Raw genomic sequence first — 22,759 nt, forward strand, 5'->3', positions numbered from 1 at the left:
ACATCAACAAGGAGGTCTTGGAGGGAGGTGGAGAAGGGAGAATAGTGGGCAAGAGAGGAGGCTGCCTGCTCTCTCCGACCGGCGTCCAGCACCGGACTCCGTCCCAAATGACTGCGACCCCTACACCAAGAGCCCGCACTCATCTCCACCATATCCCCCATTGTGCAAGCATTTCCCCCCATTGCTGCCTTTCTTTGTGGTTCTCATTTGCCTGTGGCCCTTTAAATCGCGTTTTATCCTGAGATTCAATTGTAGGGGGACAGAGGGAGGAGAACGGGGGGGGGGGGCGGGGGAGGTTGGGGATGAGAGGTGATGGGGAGGGAGAAGAGAGGAGGGCGGAGAGGAGAGGGACAGCAGAGAGCCTCCCGCTGCTCTCCAGATAGAAGGGCGAGGCAGCCTGGTGAAGGGGCGGGAGGTTTAGACGCCTCCGCTAACTGGACCTGCGACACCAGAGTGGCTTAGGGCCGCTGCCGGTCTGTAGGCAATGCCTGAGGCTAGGGAATCCCCTGGAGAGCCCTGAGAGCCACCTGCACCGCCCTGGAAGGATCGCCAGAAGTTAGCCCCAAGGGTTCAGAGAAGCTCTCTGCGCTACAAGTAAGTTGTCTCCTTTCTCTTAACGTCCCTCCCCAGCCAGTAAATCCCCAAGCCGGACCCTCACAAGGTGTCCTGTGGTTCTAAAAGCGGGCTTTCCTCTACCGGAGCTTGTCCGCTTACGATCTGATAGGAACAAGATCCGGCGGTCCAAAGTTCAACAAACTGAAGCTGGCCTTAGCTGCCAGCCGCCCCAAGATTAGGAGTCCAGCCATCACAGGACCATGCACGCCCTGCTCCCAGCACCAGACCTGGATACCTGCGCGACTGAAACCTTCCATCTTTGGCTTGCCTGGCCAGGCCTTGGGAAGAGATAGAGAGAACCTTGCTCGCAGAAACAGCTCTACCTTCAAGTGGGGACAGAGATGGTCTGGTAGGGCAACCCCCGGGGGGGGGGGGGGTGTCTCCACCCCAGCTGCTTTCTAATCGAATTGAGAAACTGCTTTTGTGGTACCCGTCTTCTCAGCGTTGGTCACTACCTTTAAGCTTTCTTTCTAAGACTTATCTCTGTGATTGTTGAAAAGAAGGGTTAAAAGCAGGAGGAAGACAAGTATGCTGTAGCTTTTTCTTGGTGGGGTCTCTGTCAAAGTCTCATTCAAATGCAAGAGCAGGCCACGAGGAGGGGGCTTTTCTGTCCTGGGACTGTGGAGCAGTGCTCAGTGTTGGCTCCTTAAAATTTCATGGGATGGTCCCAGAAGACAGCGGAGGCTTTAGCCTGGCCAGCATCGTTCCAGGAGCCCGGGCTCTATCAAGGGGAACCTTTTTTTTTTCTCATGTTATGAGCTTTTATTTAAAAAGCACATTTAATACATGTTTAGTTTCTCAGATACACATCATTTCACTTCATATGCCACAAAAGCGTTTGAATATTATTCTCTTTACAAAACAGAACCTTAGAAAAACACTGACAATTTAATGTTTTTATAAAGTTTTTTTTTCCTCTCTAGTCGCAGTAATTTCATTATAAAACAATGGCTACCACAGAACTATGATATCTTTGGTTGCGATTAAAAAAAAAAACACTCAATGCTCCTTTAAGCAGCTAAAGTAAATAATACAGGTGGAGACACAGTTTATAATCATAGTGGATGGATATAACTAAAAATGTTTCAGAAATAATAGCTTACGTAGTTAACTTTTAATGTTTTATACATTATTTATATAATATTTATATATAAAATCATAGCTTGCTATATGTTGAATTGAAAGGACAGGGTCTGGGAGGATGTGCATGTACTTGATCCATACGGTCACATGTAGCCCTTCTTCACTTCCTTGGAGGTTCAGTAGAAGGGCCCCTGTCTGCTGTCTGGAGTGGGACCTTGCTGGGGAAGGACACTTGTGGATGGAGGATGAGGAAAACTCTCTACACAGATTTAACCCATGTGTTCTGCCCAGCAGAACCCAATGAGAACTGTCTTAGAGGCCAACCCCGAGACAATAGTGCTTTACACAGCAAGATCAACTCCTGCAAAGACCCTCAGGCTCCCTTGTCTCGAAGGGTAACCTTTTGGGCACAAGACCGTTTGCTACCCTGGTTCTCTCTGATCCCAAGGAACCAAAAATGTTGGTTCACTTTTTTCATTCTGCCCTTGCCCTTCCTCCTTCCCTTCCTCCCTCCCTCCCTCCCTCACTCACTCCTTCCCTCCCTGTCTCTATACTGAGGCTCTTTGATCAGCCAAAGATTGACCAGGCCTGTGCATCCCTGGCCCTCACAGGAAATCCTGGTATCTTATGCAGCACACAAGGCTCAAACCAGCCTCTCTGCCCGCCCCACTCTACTGCGACTTTGATTCGAGGAAGTTTTTTGAGCACACAAATTTTCAGTTGAACCCTAAGTCCTGAGGCCTCTGTCATCTCCCCATGCCCAGGCTAGCAACCACAGCCCCTCACTTTTAGAAATTAGGAGACCCTTTGTGGAAGCGTGAACTTCACAAACAGCACAAGTTCAGGACACATGCAGGGTGTCTTCTCACACACCACACTGTGACGCGGAACTGCCATTGCAGAGTCAGTCGCCAGGCACTTGCATGTGTAGAAACCCACAGACTTCACTTACTACTCCATCCCCAAGGGGAACCTTTTGAACACCAGGCAAACAGTGGGAGTATGCATGTTCACTTAGACTCTGCTCAGTGAAACAGAGACTAGTAATCCTGTTCCACAGGTTAGAGATAGCACAGAGAGAGGGTGAGTAACTGAACTCATAACCTCACAACGGGAGAGTCTCATCAGTATCGGACTTAAGTGTAGCTATTCTTTATCATAAGCAAGCTGCCTGGGACACGGGAACATGGAGAAGTAGGGAAAAGCAGTTAATATTTATGGAACTGGCGTGTTGAGCTGGGACAGGGTTCTGTGAGTTAACCAGGATGCAAACCCTATGGGACAGAACTAGGTTTTCTTGCTTTCTAGAGGGAACTAAAGCACAAGTATCTCTGGCACAAGAACTTATTTATTACCAAACCCTAACTCTGTAAGGTGGTGTTCTACCTTCCTAAAATCCACGCCTTTGCTTACGTACAGTCTCTCTCCACCCACTTTGTTATTTGAGAAGACAGGGTATCACTATGCAGGCCTGGTTAGCCTAGAACTCACTATGCCGACCAGACTGACCTCACAGAAATCCGCCCACCTCTGGAGTACTGGGATTAGAGGCATGTCTGGTTTACATGCATGCCATCTTGAGTTCCATTCCACCGTTTCCCAGGCGCTGGCAGGTGAACAAAGCACAGAGATGCTGTGAGATTTATAAAAGGATTTAATTGGGCTGTGCCATCAAAGGCTTTGCTAGATTCCTTGGGATCACAGACTTTTGAGCAGGTCTCAGATATACTAATCTTACAGGGGAAGGCTCAGCTTGCCCTGGGCGTCCTAGGGGACAGGGTGTACTTGGGAGCATGGCAGCATCACACCGCCCTTGAAAGAGGTACTATCACAGAGATAACCTCATCCTCCAACAACACCCAGGATCTTCCCCAGATTTACCACCTAGCTATCCAACAGAAAAAGGGCCCACCACCTCTCCACTGCCTCTCCAAGATGGCTGCCAACTGCTGACCTGGCACTCAAAAGCAGCATCTCTTGCTTAAGAGCACATCTGCTTTAAGCATAGACTGAGTGCGTTCTATGCTCCATCTAGCAAGCAGGTCAGTTGTGGGAGGAGAGAAGGCAGGAGGGAGGGCAGGAGATGGATGGAGTTGGTCATCCCTTCTGCCCAGAGCTGCTGCCTCTGTCCAGAGTTGTCCTAAGGCAGAAATTCCTACTCTGTAGAAAGTCAGATCTCAGAAGGATTCCCCAGTATAGAGTCCCCTGAGGCTGCCTTCCGGCATTCGGAACATCTCTTTTCTTGGGTCCCATGGACATAACAATGTATCCTTGTGACTGTATCCTGTTGGCCTTGCTTCCCTAGGTACATGATGCACAGGCTGTAATGTCACTCTAGGGACCTTACAAGTGCATGACTGGGTTTCTGATCCATGAACTCAATTGAAGAGCCTTCTAAGGCTTCTGTGGTCATCTGTGATGACGTTTAATACATAGCAGTGTGCTCGGTCTGTAGTTCCAATTCCCTCCTGGGATGTGGGGATTCTGAATACCTCCAGCCTTCCTAGGTAGGCAGGAAGTTCAAAGAGCTGAGAACTTCATCCACTTCTGAACACTTATTTAAAATCAACTCAGCATCCAGTTGATCACCTAGCATGCCCCAGGAATACATAATTGTTGGAGCTTTTCGAATGTAATCATTTGGGCAAGGTTGTTTTCCATTTAAGAGAACATTAGCTAAAGCTTGTCTGTATTTTCCAAGCAAATACTGATCAGATTTTTAGGTGGGGGTGGGGGGTATGGTGAGGGGTGGGGGGATTGCAGTGAGGGGTGGGGGTGCAGTGGGGGGTGGAGAGTGGAGGACAATGAGGCAGAATCGAGTGGGGGCAGGGATCAATGGGTGGCTTGGTTTAGCCATTTTTAGATTGAGCTTTTCACTGTGTGTGAGCTGATCACCAAGAGGCAGTGTTTCTGAGGGGACCCATCATCAGCTGACTACTAAGATACTTGTCAGTCATGGAGAAATTTTCCCTTCTCTTTTTCTTTCTTTTCTTCCCTCTAGAGACAGGAGAAAGAGAGTTCAGGTACAAAGAATTACAGGGAGAAATGTAATAAAATTACCTGAATGTATTTTTTTTCCCAAAACAATTTAGGAAGTGGATTTCTTTGAAATTATTTCCAAAGTCGGGAGAGGAAGTGCAGTGTGTGTGTGGGGGGGTACTGGGTGGCTGTCCTGGGTGTCTAGTTCCTCCTACCTTGGCTCTCTGATAAGAAAGCTATTCTTGTCTACAGAGCCCAGGGTGACATCAACCCTTTGCCAAGAGCTGTGTTAAAGCTAAATGTCAGACCAAACCTTTTAACACAGGACCCTGGAGATCCTGGCTAGAGCTTAATCTTATGTTCTACTGTCAGTCCAGACAAGAGCAGGCTGGGGGCAAAGGTCACGGATAATCTGACCAGTTAGCAGGTAGCGACAGCTCTTCCTGGTCTCCAAGGACAAGGGCCGAGGCTGACTAGGGAGTGTGGGAGAGATGATAAAGGAGATGGAGAGGAGCTGGGAGTGGCCAGCCCTGACTTAGCTGTTAAGGCTGCAAAGCTGCCTCTCTCAGCGGGAAAGAGACAAAGCAAGAATCAAGAGAACTCAGATGCCGCTTAGGGCTGAGCCTGTATTCTAAGATTCTGTCCCTCAGCCATCTTGACATCAGCTCCGGTCACTAAGAATTCAATACTTGGCTGGTCGGTGGTGGCACACACCTTTAATCCCAGCACTTGGGAGGCAGAGGCAGGCAGATTTCTGAGTTCGAGGCCAGCCTGGTCTACAAAGTGAGTTCCAGGACAGCCAGGGCTACACAGAGAAACCCTGTCTCGGGGAAAAAAAGAATTCAATACTTAAGAATTACTACTTGGTGGGCAGTGGATCAGAAGAGTGACCTGCATTTGGTACTACCTCTGCCTTAAGAAGATGCTTTTCTCTAGTGCAAGAGAAGCCATGAATGCCCAGGTCTCTAGGGCCCTTCATAAAGAAAAGTTGTCATGACAGCCAGCTAACTTTCATAGCAGCATAGAAACGTCGCTGAACAGCAGCTTCCCCTGCCCTGCCAGGTGGGCTTGCTTGTTCTGTAAGCCTACATCACGTGATGATGTAAATCTACATCACATGAACAACCATAGAGAGACACTCACATTCCTCAGACTGCAAGCGAAGCTCCTGCCTTAGGCAAGGCCTGGTGATAAAAGATGGACTTGTTTGTATACCATGCCTGCCCTGCCCTGCGAGGGGGTGTGATTTTCAGCCTAGCTAGCAGCTGACAAAAGAGACACAGGTAGAGAGTGGCTAGCAGGGCAGCCTCAACGAAGGCATGCAGGGAAGGCAAAAATAGATCTGCTAGTGGCCAGGAGGAGTGGCCTAAGAACAGGTAGACCCGGGACAGTGAGTAAACAGAATGGAAGGGCAGAGACTGAGAATTGGGGTCCCAGGCTGGGGAGCCTAGCCTCACCTCATCTATGACTCTTCCTCCACTTCTGATCAACACTCACACCAGCGCCATTTTACCTCCCCTCCCCCTCCCTGTCTTCCCCTGACCACTCCCACTCGTTTTGTTCACCCTGCCCTTCAGGGCCTTCTTATCTTACCCCCACCACCTTTTTATAAAAACAAAAACAAAACTATGTTCATCATTCTCTCATTTCTTTTATTAAACTTGTTTTTCCTTTTTAGATCATTGTAAACTTGTATGAAGTGTTAAGAAATAACGATCAAGGAACACTACCATATCCTCACCCGCTTTCTCTCAATACAAACATATAGCAAAACTGACAAAATGGTTGCCAATTAACATATCCTTCCATATACAGGGAACTCTGATATGTTTCTGCAGATCAACACATAGGTACCAATCACCCTGTCCACCGTCAACCCTGGCAGCTACTGCACTGCCTCCTATTTCTCCTTTCTTTTTCTTTTGGTAATATAAAGAATGTTATATAAATAGGATAATAATTAGGGGATTGACTGTTTTCGCTCAATATGATTACCTGGAGATTTGGATTCCTTTGTGTCTGTATGTCTGTGTATGTCTCTGTGTGTTTATGTTTGTATGTATATATGTATGTATGTGTATGTGTGTGTGTGTATGTGTGTGTGTGTATGTGTAAGTTGTTGCCGAGGGTCCATTGTATGAAAACATCACAGTTTATTTAGTTAAAAGGCATCTGAGTTGGTCACAGCTCAGAACTGTTATTAAAGTGCTTCTATTAATATTGATGAACTGGTTTTATGTGAACATAAGTTTCTATTTTTCCACCATGAATGCCCAGCAATGCAATTTCTAGGTCACAGAGTAGTGATGGGTTTAGTTAAATTTAAAAGAAAAAAAAGTCAAGGAGATGTATAAAGAGTAGTTAAGGACTCGCATTGCTCTTGGGTGGAATGGAATTTGGTTCCCAGCACCCATATTTGGAAGCTCACGATCACTCGCAACTCGTGCATGCCATCAAGTCTTCTCCTGCTTGAAGGAAAGCAAGACTAGATGTGGAGTCTCTGCTTCTTCCTCCTGGAGGCTCGAGGCTGGGTTAGCCTAGACGGGGCCATCACAGAGAGGAAGTCTTAGCTTGGCAGTTGTTGCGTTTTATAAAAAGAAAAAGAAGGCGAGGTATGGTGTGGGGGAAGGGCTGCCTCTGCGGGCCCACACTGAGGCGTCCCTTCCCCTGAGGTACCAGCCGCGCAACTGGTATAGAATAGAGTCATTTAGGGCATGAGGAGGGGAGTTGAGGGAGTAGTGGAGACTGAGATGGAGAGAGAGAGTAGAGGTGAGCAGTAGAGGCCAGCCATGAACAGAGGGAGAGAGAGGGGAGAGGGGATGGGGAGAGAAGGGGCAGAGGGGGAGAGGATAAGAGAGCAAGAGAGAGACAGAGGGCAAGCATCCCTGTTTATATTGAGTCAGGCACACCTGGCTGTTGCCAGGTAACTGTGGGGCGGAGCCTAGAAGAAATGCTAATAATTAGTGTACAGAACCCATCCGCAGCCAGTAGGTTTCAGCTGTAATTCTGGAGGACCGTGCCTACCGTACCCTGGGCCCCTGGTTCTTCCCATGCCTGGCCCATTTGCCCCCCTCTCTCTCCCAACGCGTTCCACCTTTACATAAACATTTGTATATTCACTCATCTGCTTTCTTGCTGTTTCCTCTTTGCAGTCTGTGTGATCCTCTCTAGTCATACTTCACGAATTGGCACCCGCCCAGGAAATCTGTCTCCCCGGGCCTTAGAGAGGAAACAAGGGGTTTTCATTTTGACTTAATTATTAATCCTCTTTATTATTTAATGCAGAATTCATACAGTGCGAGGTTACAATGAAGAAATAAATGTATTGGAATTACTCTATTTGCTTTCATAGACATAGCGGGCTTACAAAGAAAAAAAAATATGGATACAAATGTGGAGTAAACCTAAAATGAATTACTTTGATTTTCAAGCCCTTTTGTGCATGAGTTTTCATGCATCTTCTGCAGGGGACAGGGAGGCTGCCTGTGGAATCAGCATGCACATCACAGCCAAGTATCAAAGTGAATGGATGTGAAGAGCTGTGGGTAGCGCGTCAGTAGCTCTCCAGGGCCAGCCACAAAAGATCCCAGCTCCAGGAAGCTGGCAGTCAGCCCCCTCCACCAAGTACTTATATGTTTTTTTTTAACTCATTTTTTTTGTCTTTGTATTTACTGAAGGACTGAAATCCCTAAGGAGAATGCTAGACCTTTCTTTTTTTTTTTTTTAATTTTTTTTTTATTCTAGACCTTTCTTCTCTTACAGTTGCAGATAGGAAGACTGTCTCTCTAGAAAACTTACATACACCACTTAGTCCCTTCTCGACCTTACCTTTGTCACAAACTCTCAGTATTTTTGTTTCTGTAATGACAAGATGGCCTGGGGATTAGTCCACACCACTTCCAATTGGGTTCTTATTTCTCTCCAGCCCTGAGAAACTGATGCAGGAGACTTTATGACTTCCTTAGACGGGTGATAAGGAATCACCCAAGGAGGTCATGGGCGCCAGCAGCCAATCACCACCTTCACCTGGTAGCATGAGGCTCTGAAGACCTCTAGCTCATCTTCTGGTGCTCCTGTGGAGCCATCTGACCCTTTATTTGTGCAACTAGAAATCAGGGCCACCCGTGAGACCTGCAGTGAAATCACTCAGTGTCCTCAACTGCACCCTCGGTGGGTGTTTCTGAGGGTATCTTCCCAGGAAGAGGGGCATTACCTGTGCTCTCTCAAGTACCTCCACTCTGCAACTCTACAACAGACTAATGTTATCAGAGTCTCATGAGCCAGGGAAAGAACTTCAGAAGAACCCAATAAAACTGCAGAAGCCACTGCTACCCCATGGTGATAAGTCTGTTTGGTAGTTGTTCCAGGTGGTATTATTTCATATCACACCTGCCCTGAAGGCATCCCAACTAGATTGAAGGGGGCAGAGATATTACACCGGGACTTGACAAGATGGGATCTCCTGATAAGATGGCAACCAGTTCTTCAGCCCATGACTTCCATAGGCACTTTTCAGTTTTTACAAGGCAGAGATGGAAGAGACGAAGGCGGGCACCTACTGGATACCATGTGATCCGGGGAACAGCTGTAGCCAGGAGATGTAGAATTATAATTCAGAACGGAGATCACTGGATTCTGATGGGCAGGTAGAAGCCTGGGGAAGCGTGGGCTCTGGAGTCAGACCAGGGTCAGCTCAGTGTTAGGCTCTGTCTGCTTCCTCTTGTTAGGTGGCCTTGCGTGAGTTCCCTGCCTGCTCTGAAGCCCAGTCTCTATCTATACAATGGGTGCGTAATATTTACTACACAGCAATGTCAAGACAATAAAGGTAAAACCTCCAGTTCAGAGCTGTCAGTTTGCGAGCACACAAGCACACACACACACACACACACACACACACACACATGCACACACCACATCACTTACAGAGCTTTTCTGTAAAGAAGTCAGTACAACCCGCTGCCAAAGATACACTGGACATGTGCTTAAAACAAAGGGGGGAAGATTCTGAAGCCATGGGGACCATGACACAGACACGTTTCCAGGGATGCCTTGGTATTTACGTCCAGAAGAGGATCAGCTGAGTAACTACAGCAGCTTGAGTCCTCTGCCTTCCTCTCCAGCTTGACTCAGCAGGAACTTGGCCTATGAGGGGCCCTCAGCTAGCCCAAGGCTTCTGCTCACAACCCTGATGCCCGCAGGGCCCGCAGTGCCCGCAGTGATGACATGTCCCTTCTGACACCCGCTATTCCTAGCGTCAAACTGTCCCTGGCTCTACGATCCACGGAGTACCCTTTGCTCTACTCCTGGAGCAAGGCCTATGCTCACTCCCCTGCAAAGCAGCGAGTAATCTTATCACTAAGGCTATGGGAGAGCCTCTGCCTGGGGCCTTCTGCTTGGAGTAGAAATAAGAGAACCGCACATTCCCCCAAGCTCTCGAGAGTCCTAAGAAATAGCAGTACACAAGGTATAAGCACTGGAGCCTGCTCTCAGCTCCACAGTCTGCTGGGCCACCGTGACTGACTGCTAGTGATCAGTATCCACTGCATCTGAGACGGACGGTAGCAGAGAGGTTGCCTGCTCTACTCTGCTGTCCTTACAGCTTCCCTGACGGACTTGCATTTGCAATCAAAACTCTCTTCCCATTGAGAACCCCACCACCACCATTAGTAAAATGCAGGACTGTGGCCAGGTAGTTAGTGTGCTGTTTTCTGTAGCACTCTAGAAGGGGTGCTGGCTAGTGAGGAAAAAGTACATTCTTGGGGTACAGGGTGCTCTAACCAGCCAGCTGCATGGCAGAATGGACTGGGAGGACAAGGGAGAAGGCTGGGGTGATGGGAACAGAAGAAGACAGCCCCTAACCTGGCTCTGTTGGAGAGTGTGTCCAGACTGAAGCCCTTGCTTTCTTGTGCCCTGACTGACTGCCGGTGCTTGTGGCACTAAAGAGAAGAGAAAAGCTTGGAGGAAAATATGTGCACCACTTGAGCCCTTAGTCCCAGGATCACCGACACTCAACATACAATCTACCTTTCCTGGGAGGAGAAGGACCCTCTCCAGCTCAGTAGCCCAGAAATGTAACTTGGAGACAACAGGCCAACCATACCTCACAGATAGATGCCTTTTCTTTATCTTGCACAGTGTTTCCAAAGTTGAGTTCATTGTCACCACATAAAATAGAATTTCTGCTTTCAGTTTGCTTCTTGAAAAAAATTAAGCCAGAGTCTCAATACATAGCCTAGCCTGGTCTAGAACTTGCTATGTAACCAAGACTGCCTTTACCCTTACTGCTCTCCTGCTTCAGTCACCACAGTGCTGGGGTTAGAGCCACGTGCCGCCATGCCCAGCTTTGTCTTCAGATCTTTGCATTTCCAGACTCTCTAGAGGAAAGTAGTAGAGCCACAATCTCAGCTCCCCAGCATACTGTCAGGACACAAACCTTCCAGAAGTGCATGTGCACACAGCTTGCAAGAGTCCCCACCATGCCTTCCTGTGTCCCACAAGTTTGGAACAATTTTGCTTACAGTTCCCATCTGTTTGGATAATTGCTTTTTCCTAGACTAAAGAGAATCAAGTGTTTCTAGTTTTTATACAAATCATCCAAATCAAACCAGGTTTAGAGACACATACTTACAATCCCAACCACACTCCAGAGGTGGAGACAGGAGGATCAGAAAGTTGAAGATCTCCTTGTCTTGAGGCCAGCCTGGGACAATAAGTCATCATATTTAAAAAATGCAAAACAGGGTATGAGAAAACATTACATCTGAATTAAAATATGAGAAAGGCTGTGATCGGCATCAGTCCTTCCAGAGGGAGCCCAGCGCATCAGCTACTCACTGGCCTCTCATAACCTGATTTTGTAGATAGTAGAGTTCAGTGCTTATCATGGCTTCTGTTTGCTACCAGCATGCACACTGCACCCAGTAAAGTATTCAGGAGGAGTGAGGTATTTGCTCCTGGCAGAGGCCGACTCACTCAGGTGAAGAGTAACCCAGGGATGGGTATTAAAGATAGAACCAGTGGCCACTGCCAATGGTCTCCTTTGTAGAGTCTGCTCTCTAAGCAGATACTTCTGAGAGGAAAAGGAGGGCAGTGTTAGTGATTCTGTCAGGAGAGTTGATGATCCATGAACTATAGAGGCTCTCCATCTCCTTGGAACAATAAGGAACACTCAGGCACTGGGGATGCTGACCTATGGCTCATGGGGTATCAGTAGAGAAGAGCAAGGGCAGAGAAAACAGCCCTGGTGAGAGCAAGGAGAGAAGCAGCCAGGCTACTGACAGCCTGGGAAAGACAGCACGCAGTCAGTCTTAATTTAATTGGCTTCCTGACTCAGATCAGGTGTCTCTCCATCTGACTGCAAGCCAGGACAGGTTGTCTTGAAGCCATGGGAGCACAGAGCAACTTGGTCAGACTCTGAAGGCTGATGGGGAACAGCCAGCACTGATAGAGAGAGCTAAGAGGAACCTGGTCCTGACACTCAGACACCGCAGCCTTAAGCAAGCTGCTAATTGACTGTGATTTTGCGATTTGCAAAATCAAACTATTAAAAGGGACTTCATAGATGTGCGAGAGATGAGACAGTACACAGGCACCCAGCACAAAGACTGCCTAGGCATTGGATATCTGAGCCCTTATTTCTGCTTGGGCCTCTTGAAGGTTTTGTTGCTCTGTTCCCCTGTGGGCACTCTCTGTGCAACAGCTCAGCTGACCCTCCCTCACCTCCTCAGTCACACCAAGAACTGGGACTTGGCTTTCATGTCATTCTCTACAGAACTGACCTGTTGGTCATTGTGTTCTCTGGAGTCCAGTGTGTTGGTTGAAAGCAGAGAACAGAGCTATAGACTTGACTCACCTGCCTACGAGAGACCCTGGAACCAGAGCTGGTTGCCCTGTGCACTCAGGGTGGATGCAGCCCTGACTCTCAGGAAAATGCAGAAAGTCGTGAGCAATGATGTCACTGGGATGCCTTGTGACAAAATGGGGGAAATCCCAGACTCAGTAAGAACATGCATTTCAATAATAGCTCTCATGAATGGAAGGCAAATCAAAGCTGGTGTGGTGAGCTTCTTTCTAGGTTGCCCCAGCTCCAGGGCCCAGCCAAACACAAGCGTTCAGTGGGAACTCATTAACTGACTAATTGGCTGGCTGGCTGGATAAAGCCTTGTATCTTATTCCCTTGAGCTTTCATACTTAGTACCATATGCGCTATGACCCAAACTGATCTAGGCGTACCAGTCAGGAATTCAAGAATAGACCTTGCCTAAGTTGATAAACCCAATAGTTGCAATATGAGATGAGGTTTTTCAGCGAAGTCCCTGTTGGGTTTTTAAAGTTTTATTTCTGCTGGTCTTTGTGCTATTAAGCCTCAGAGTGCTCTAAAAATGGGGTTTACTCTAAGAATATGTTTGAAAAGCTAGGAAATCAAGATTAGCCCTTAGGGAAAAACTAACATTTTTGGTATGGTTTGCAATAGCTCTTGGGGATGGGGAGTTTAGACTGGCCCCTCCTGAAGGAAAAGGCCACAAGGTGAAGAGACTGGGGCTTGTCCAGTATTGACTTGTACCAAGCTACCCCCCCCCCCAGTTCCCTGAGCCCTGCTAATCTACTGTTCCAGGTACAGTCAGCACCTCTGTAGCCCCTCCCTGGCATCTGACAGTATTGCCATGATTTCTACGTCCAGCTGGGAGAGTCTATAAGTATCTGGAGCTTTTCTCCTAACAACTAAGTGGCCACCAGCAGACTAGGGGACAGAAAAGATGTGAGAGGAGAATTGTGTGTTTGTTTGATTGGTTGGTTTGGTTTGGATTTTCAAGGCAGGGTTTCTCCATGTAGTCTTGGAATTTGCTCTGTAGACCAGGCTATCCTCAAACTCAGAGATCTGCCTGCCTTTGTTCCTGAGTGTTGGAATTAAGACATGCACCACCATGCCCTTCATGTTTTGTCCCGGTAGGCATGATGTCTTAGACTGCCCTCTGGACTGAGAGGGTGTCAAAAACCTCTGTCTGTCACATTCTGCAAGGCCAGGCTGTCATCCTCAGGTCTCAGGACTCCTGGGTTCTCACTGAGTTCTGGGGCTTCTGGCCTTAAGGGTTCTCAAATTCCCTGCTCGGGGATCACATTCTAATGCCCATCTCTCTGCTCAGAGCTACCCTCCCACCAAGGCTTTCTAGACCCCACTGCTCATGGGGCCCACTTCCTTCCCAAAGCATCTCTACACTTGGCTGTCTCGGGAGAGTCCCAGGTTCTCAGGAACAGGAAGCAAGCAAACTGTTATAGGCCAGCCTCAGAGGAACTGCTCACAGCCCCTGGCCCAGCTTTGTGTGAGGTAAACCAGCCAAAAGGAACCATTCTTAGAGAGTTCTCCAGACACTGTCTTTGGAGGTGAGGCAAGAGGTTCCTAAGTGTGGTGTGGAAAGTGGAGGAATCCAACTGTACAAACAGAGCTTCCTCGACAGCACTGCCTTGTGTGTGTGTGTGTGGGGGGGGGAGGGCTTAAAATCATAATACATCATGCTTCCTGGCTGAGATTTGGAAGCTCCCATTTTCCCCTTTTGCAAAACAAAGACAAAACAATCTCCCTCACTATGAAGGATATGGAGCCATGGGCTCTTGAGGCTCTCACCCTTGGCCTTAGGATCCACTGTTCACGTTCCTTGACTAGTGATGCACTCAGGGTCTGCGAACTGAGGCGACCTGGTTAGTGGCCAGCAGATCCTACATTGAGGAACCATCTCTGTCCCGTCCCCATGTCTGCTGCAGCAGATGACCAAACATCTAATGTCTCAAAACAGCATCCACGCAGCATGGGAGTTACAGCCACGGTGTGATCATGACCCTGTTCAGTTCCTCACAGGGAACCTGAGCCCCTCTTCCCTCCTCCTAGGGATGGGAGACATCCAGGCTCTGTCCTTGTAACACTGCGGCTGCCTCGCCAGCCATGTCTTCTCTGTTCTCAGAGGTAGTCACTTTCTTGCTGTGTAGACCCCTCTGTCTTTAAAGAAAAGAAGAAACCTATTGACTCCTGCCTCAGGAAAGCCAATGCCCTACCTCAGAGGGTGGCTATAATTAGACCAGGTTGACATCACCTTCAAACTATACCAACCATGGGAACAGAGTCCCCAAGTCCAGGGGCTTCAGAGAGTGTCTATAGGAAGAGGGATCATGGGGTAACTTAGAATTTTGCCTGGTTAACTGTATAACTGGATATAGATTCCATTTAACACTCCCTGCTAACCAGGGCACATTTGAGAGGAGAGAGGCAGCCCAGCCACCAACCTGCTTGGAGCATTTTCATATTTTAACACTGCAGTGCTAAGTTAGAGAGTTGGGATTCCTTTTGTAGGTCATTAGTCTTGCTTATAAAGGACACAGACTCAAAAGGACACTCTAGGAGCATTTTATTAGAGTTCGAAAGAAAACCTATAGGCCAGACAAGGTGAAGAAAGGGATACATAAGAGAAAGGGAAATCTCCATGTTGTCTAGAGCTGTAGGTCGCCCAAAGTGTCAGGGAACGGACACTCAGGATTTCCGCTGGTATCCAAGCAACCAAGCAAGCAACAAACAAACAAATGATACAGAGAGAAGGAAAAGGAAACATTGTTGCTATTATTATTTAGTTACAACTTAGAAAAGTGGGCAGGCTTAGCAGTGTGCGTGGCAGAAGCTTATTTAAAAAGTGTTGTTTTATTTTCTTGTATGGGTATTTTGTATGCGTGTTTGTCTGTATACCATATTCCCACCAGGCCCACTGAGGTCAGAAGCAGGTATTGGATGGCCTGGAACTGGAGTTAGAGATAGTTGTGAGCTGTCTTGTGGGTGCTGAGAACTGAACCCCAGTCCTGTGGAAGAGCAGCCAGTGCTCTTGACCAATGTGTCACTCCTCAGGCCCATGGCAAAAAATATCAAAGGCGGCTGCATTGGAATATAAGTTCATCCTTCCCATTAGAGGTAATTATCTCTTAAATTGATTTAGCAAGTCTTCACTGGAATCAACTTTCCTGTGGGATAGACTCCGGGCCAGTGATCGATAGTCCTGGCTGGATTAACTCTTTTGTTTTTCTTATTAATTAAAATTTTTCTCATATGCCAAATTTTGATCATATTCTTTCCCATTTGCCAACTCCCTCCAGATTTTACCCACCTCCCTATCCACCCAACTCCATGTTCTTCTCTCTCTGATTTCCGTTTTAGCAGCAGACATCAACTGGGAATAGTTCCTTTTTTGGGAATGGGACTCTGTGCCCACTTCCCTCTCGCTGCTGGGATTTTTGTCTGGTTTGAACTTATATAGGTCTTATGTATGCCACACCCTCTATGCATTCATATATGTATTAGTTCCATTGTGTCTGGAAAATACTGGTTCCTTGCAATCATCCACCACCTCTGGCTCTTACAATCTTTCTCCTTCTCTTCCTCAAAGATCCCTAATCCTTAGTAGTGGTGGGTGAGTAAGTAAGGGGGTGGTATTGATAAAGACATCTTATTAGGACTGAGCACTACAGAGACCTTTACTCCCCGCATGCTATCCAGTTGTGGGTCTCTGTGTTAATGCCAAACTACTGCAAAAAGAAGCTTCTCTAATGAGTTGAGCAATGCACTGATCTTTGGGTACAGCAATATGTTATTAGGAGTCATTTCATTGTTTTTATTGCCATGTTTCTTTAGCAGAATAATAGTAGCAGGTTTTCCCCCATAGATCCGTGGTCTATCTAGTCTAGTTCTTGGCCTCTTTAGGAGTGTCCAGTATGGATTTCTATTATAGAGTGGGCATTAAATCCAATTTTGAAGAAGTGGTTGGTAGCTGCCATCACATTTGTGCCACTATTGCCCGTCTTGCAGGCAGGTCTCGAAGAGTTTGTATCACTGAGTGATATCTATGATCACCTTTCTCCTCTGTAGCACACAGAGAACCTTCCAGCACCATGAATGCTAGTCAGTAGGGACGAAGCTTTCGGCTATGGGTCAGATCAATTTCTTCATGTTTGACATAAGTGTTGTCATCAACAATAGGCCTTACCATAAGGGTGTGGAGTGTAACCAGTCTCGTGTACTATTTTGAAGGGGACATCTAGAGGACCCCATTGACCAGTGACTCAACATTAATGTTTTTCCTTATTTCTTTCTTTTCCAGACAGGGTCTCTCTACATAACCCTAGCTGTCCTGGAACTCATTATACAGACCAGGCTAGAACTCACAGAAATCTGTTTGTCCCTGCCATTGTCTCCCAAGTGCTGGGATTAGAGGCATGGGTCACCCTGCCCACCTTCAACATTAATTCTCACAGGAGGAGAGAATAGTATGTCTGTTCTAATCTTTATTGCAGATCTGGACTACAGATAACATTTTTGACTAGAGGGTAGTTATGGCCCATTAATAGGTCTCAGTAATGCTTTGAAACATACACCCTTTCATATATAACTTAAACATAAGCAAAGTTGATGCTTTCCTGGCCACCATCGATGGTCTCCAATGTTTTCAAACCTTATCTAAACACCTAGCACACTAATCAGGCTTACCGAGAATAGTACCCAGATCTCTCAATAGGGACATGAGTATGTCCTCCGCTGTATGTCTTTCTCTAGTGTCCCCTGTCACATGTCCCAAATCTTAACGTATTCAGATGGTAACCTACCACATGTTAGAGAGAGAAATGAGGAATCCAGAAAGATGTTTGTGGTTCTTATTTTCATAGGTGGGAAACTAAGACTCTTAATCCGGTGCTCCTGGACTCCTAACATCCTAGACCACACCGTGGTCCAGAGCTTTTTGCACTGTGCTGGGTGTCTCGAAGCACCCTTTGCCCCAAGGTCTAGTTAATGAATGTCAGTTTCACCTGTGCATCATCTCAAAGACAGCTCCTTTGATTTGGCCTCCTTTGACTCTCTTCACCTGTGTTTCATATCAAAGAAACTAACCTCCTTTGCTGGGCTTGAAGCTGTCTTTGCAGAGACCTTTCATCATGTTGTAGTAATTCTTCCCATCCACAGGCAAAGGGGGCAGCCAGAAGATAAGAGCGGGAACAGGGTGACCAGGTGTAATAGGATTCCATCAAGTTGGAAGCTGGATTCCATCAAGCAGTCAAGGTTCTCAGTGTGCCTCTGGCAGACCTGTGCCTTTGTTCCTGCCTCGCTGCTACACACAACTCTACATACACTATGGCTTCAAGAAACAGGGCTCAAGTGTAAAGCACTGGTAGGCTGAGCCTGTCTTTACCTGCTTCACTGTTCTGTGTCTAGCTCCCAGTTCAGGTGATGGACTATAGTAGTTCCTCAATTAATATTCACTTAATGGATATAAAATTAATTAAATTGATCCTAGTATCCGATTTTAAGTCTTCCTATATTGTGCCTGAAAATCTCTTTGTGTGGCTGGGCACACAAGCACTGGAAGCCAGGATTTTCCAGGATGAGCCTGCTCTTAAGTTTTGAACAAATCTGTGTAGTAATGGTTCCACGACCAAGCAGCTTAATGCCTACCTGGTAAACACCACTGAAAATTTAGGTGCTTGAACTGTAGATGTTTCCTCTCTCTGTATGCTTAAAATTTGGGATAATTGAATATTACATTGCATTTAAATTCAAGGGAGGAGAGATTATGAATTTATACAGTCACACAGCTTAACCACAGAGACACGGTCTGAAGAAAATGCACTATTAGGTCATTTTGTAGAGCTTGTTTATTCAAATTAAGATGGCCAAGAGCAGGCTGTATTATGCTATGTGACATTGTCTTAGGGGACCAGTGTTGACTTTGCAGTCTGCTGTTGATTATAGCACTATTTATTATTAGTATTATTGTTGTTGTTGTTGTTGTTATTTGTTTTTTTGGATTTTTTTTTCGAGACAGGGTTTTTCTGTATAGCACTGGCTGTCCTGTAGTCTAGACTGGCCTTGAACTCAGAAATCTGCCTGCCTCTGCCTCCCAAGTGCTGGGATTAAAGGCATGTGCCACCATGCCTGGCTGACCTGCAGAATTCTTAACCCAACCAAAGACTGTATGACTTAGTCGTCATCACAGACTGAGTGCCACAAGGAATATTTTTGGCCTATGCATGGCTCTTAACTCAGAAACTTGCAGCCTTCTCCTAGAGCAAAACCAGGGCAGAGGTGTCCTAGGAAATACCATTGTGCTTCTAATATATCACAGGGCCCTCTCCTATTAGAAGGCAGAAAGGGTATTAAAAGAAAACAGTAAAGAAACTGTAGGGCGCAAGACATGGAGGAAAGGGGAAGGGGAAAGTCCCGAGTCCTGCCAGAGCTCTCTGGCACTGGATGGGAAGATGCAGGAAACTGTCTCGTGACCCCACAGGCCACGGCAGGATGGCATCAGGCCCTGTGAGGCCACCGGACCCCACTGGGAAGAAAGCACAGTCCAGGGTCTAGAGGACAGGTTCTAGCTCTTGGGCATCGCAGGACGCCCCTGGATTTGGCAGAGTAGGGAGCACCAGGGCGGCAGCAGCCCCGGGGCCAAAGGGAAAAGGGCAGGAGTAGGGGAGGACACTGGGTGGTTCCGGTGCGGGCGAGTCCTTGGTCTGGCCTGGCGGCTGCTGGCGGCTGCTGCCGGCTGGGCTTCACCGCTGGACCGCGGATAGGTCTCCCTGGCGGGAGATTAGACGTTGCTCTTTAGGGAAGGGACTATTCCATTACTCCAGCATGATGAGTCAGATGAGAAGAGGCAGTCCATTGGTTTTAGTGTTTATTGTAGAGAAGTGGAGAGAGGGAGAAAGTAGAGAAGTTGAAGCCGGCCATGGCCACGTGGAGAGAGGGGGAAGGGGACAAGAAAAAGAACGAGAAGGGAGAGGGGGAGAGTAGGAGTGAGAATGAGAGAGAGGAGGGGGCAAACAGCCTACCTTGCCATTCATTGCCAGGTAACCGTGGGGCGGGGCATACCTGGCTGTTGCCAGGTGACTGTGGGGGTAGAGTCCAGCCAGAATACTAGGGGCTTGGGGTGTGGCCCTACATGACTGATGGCCACAGAATTGTGGAGTTGAGGGCCTCGTGGTGTCAGGAGCCTAGTGTCTGGGAGCATGGCTCACAGTTGGTTCCATTCCTTGTAGAATTCTCCAGAGTAAGCCTCACTCAACCAGGCTACAGACTGCCTTTCACGGCCCCACAGAAACAATGCAGAAAGTCAGAGTGCACGCTCCCATGTGCCCAGACTGCCCATTCCCATGGCCCTGCCGTAGACCTGTCCAGCATGTGTGGCTGGAAGAGTCACTACAACACCAGTTGGAACCCTATGTGGGTTGCCGCAGCTGGGTCACCAGGAGCACGGTGGCTTTGGGGTCACCGTCACACCTCACCAGATTCTTGGTAGAAAGACTCACCCCAGGGGCAGAACAAAATCCTATATAGTACTCTGTAAAGCGTTTTCCTTCTTCTGTCATTTATCTTTGTAAATGCCATATTTGAGAACAGGGAGCAGGTGGCTGTGTGCAGTGTGGAAATGGCCGATGGGTGTCTGAGACAAATGGCCCTTCGAAAGCGTGACTCTTCAATGTGACATTTTAAAGGTTACCTTGAAATTGCCTAGGTGGCAAAGGAAAAGATGTGTTAGAGTCATAAGATTTCTCAAGATGACCGAAATTACCTTGGTTGGCCAATGAGGACAGGTGGTTCAGTGGTCTGGGTCATTGGTATTTTGATTTTGTCCCCAATCATCTCTACAGTCTTGGATCTGTGCCAAAAAGAATTTGTACAAGACATAAATAATATAGTTAGAAGACAGAGTTTATTACAGAGTAACACAGGACACCCTCAATTAACAAAGAGAACATTGTGTCAATGTACATTGTAGGCAGATTACACTACTTCTAGTAGACCTGGAACAGACAGTTGTTTGGGGGCTTATATCTTTTACCTTGACAAAATATCTGAACAAAAGCACCTTGTGGGAGGAAAGGGTTCATTTGGCTTATAACTTGCAAGTAAGTCACCTTCCATCATTGAGGTAGGGATTGGAATTCAGGGCAAGAACCCAAAGCAAAAGAATACTGGTCGCTGGCTAATGTCTGACCTGCTCCCTACCTCATGTTCATCTAGTGTTCTTATACAACTCAGACCCACTTGCCTAAGGATTAGCACCACCCACAGTGGGCTATGCTCTTCTGCACCAATCATCAGACATTGGCCAAAAGCCAATCTGATGTAGGCAATCTCTCAACTGAGACTCTCTCCTCCAGTGACTCTAAAACGTGTCAGGTTGACAGCTGAAGCTAACTAGTACAACATCTTCCCCAAGGAGAATTTTCCTGCCCAGAAGACTGGTGGGCTAATTTTAACTGACTCTTACAGGAGCGGGCATTGGTATGTATAGAATACACACTGGTAGACCTGAAATCAGCTTTTAAATAGTTATAAATGGATGATGTCAGAGAATTCAGGATGTCCATCGAAGAACCAGATTGGACTCAGGTCCCTTTCCTCTGACTAATAACTAGAGTCCTACAGTTCCTGTCCTAGGCTTCGCATGATCTTGATTATAAAGAAGGGTTCCACCTCTCATGTCTACCAAGCCCGCTAATTTCTAATTGGCTACCTATCAGTTCATAGAACACTCACCAGAATGGTTCCAAGGAGTTCCATAAAAAACTCAAAAGTGTCAGGGAACTTCCCAAGAGGGATGGCCTACAACTGGATTCCAAAGAGAGACATACCAAATCCCAGGGTGAATATCCAGAGTGTGTGCCTGGATTGAAGCCTGCACTAGAAAAGTGTTGCCTGAAGGGGTCACAGACTGGGAAAGATATTTTGTTTCTCAGTCAGTGCAATAAAGAAAATGATGGCCTGTGAGAATTATCCATCCTAGAAAGTGTATTCTTGTGAAACCCAGGAAACAATGTTTATGAAGGATGCTCTGTGGTATCATATGCCAGGATCAGGGTTCAAAGAAGATTTTTGAGCTATAAACACCATACCATGTCTTTAGGATTAAGCCTCTGGGCTAGAGCAAGGTAAAATCAGATTCCAATGCTGCTTCAAGCATTGTTTCCACAACTGAAAAAAAAAAAAAAAAAGGCAGATTAGCTCAGCACCACAGCCTCAACAGGAAGGCGTCTGTTTGAGTCCAGCCTGAGCTACATAATAGCCTTCCAATCAACCTGAGACTATGTTAAAATAAAAGATAAACAGAAAACGTAAACAATAAAAGAAAAATGGACAGATTATAACTGTCTCATCACTTGTGGTAGGATTAAACAAGAAAATGGAGTGACATTTCTTAGCTCAAAACTCCTGCCTCCCAAGTAAGCTGTTCTCAGTAACCAGAGGGGTTCGCAATCTTTCCTGTCTTTATCAGTCTCAGCACATTTTAAGTGGACTTGTGCAGAATGTCAAGGAGGCAATAGACGGAATACTCCAGGACTCCACATGTCTCTTTGAAGTGGCATGCCCTCTAAAAGCAGTCCTTTTGAAAGCCTTGGGGTACAAACATCCCATCTGTCTCAATTGCTCAAGACTAACTAGATCAGATTTTTCAAGGGTGCGTCTACACAGTGGTTGTCGTTTTAATAAATGCTCAGACGGCCCAGGCTCCCCACTCAGACAGCAGGACTGACCACTCACTGAACCAGACACAAGCTGTCGTGTCCTTTCTGTCAGCTGCTAAAGGATCCCCAGCAAAAAGAAGGGAGACAGTGGGCCTTAAAGGACAGCACAGGCTTGGGTAGGAATCCAGCATCAGCTGTCATACACTCCTTAGGTCTTCGCCTGCTTTCTTAATCATCCTTGCATTCTTCACTATGTAGTGTTTTTAAACCAGTGTGTGTCATGTGGTCTACCCTGGGTGTCTGGAATGTAACAAGGAACAGAAGATCACAAAAGCCTGCTCTTGAGGACCTTGTATCCTAAAAAAAAAAAATGTTAAAAGTCCACATGAGGGGAAGGAGAATGTGTCAATGGTTAAGAACACTGGCTGTTCTTACAGAGAGCCTGGGTTCATTTCCTAGCATCCATATGGCACCAGACAACTGTCTGTAACTCCATGCCCAGGAGATCTGATGCCTTTTCTGGCTCCATTGACACAGGCATGTACATGATAGACATATAAATACAGGTAAAACATATATATATATATATATATAT

At 46.9% G+C, this 22,759-nt stretch overlaps 1 protein-coding gene across 1 annotated transcript in view; it reads left to right on the forward strand.

The window, feature by feature from the left end:
* Positions 1-375: 375 nt before the first annotated feature.
* The window catches only part of Kcnj5 (potassium inwardly rectifying channel subfamily J member 5), a 29,650-nt gene continuing 7,266 nt past the window's right edge, over positions 376-22,759 (forward strand). The window contains exon 1 of the mRNA XM_052188751.1: positions 376-594. The gene's annotated coding sequence lies outside the window, so the exon portion shown is untranslated. The remainder of the gene's footprint in view (positions 595-22,759) is intronic.

This window comes from Apodemus sylvaticus, chromosome 7 (assembly GCF_947179515.1).
Source record: "Apodemus sylvaticus chromosome 7, mApoSyl1.1, whole genome shotgun sequence".
Taxonomy (NCBI): domain Eukaryota; kingdom Metazoa; phylum Chordata; class Mammalia; order Rodentia; family Muridae; genus Apodemus; species Apodemus sylvaticus.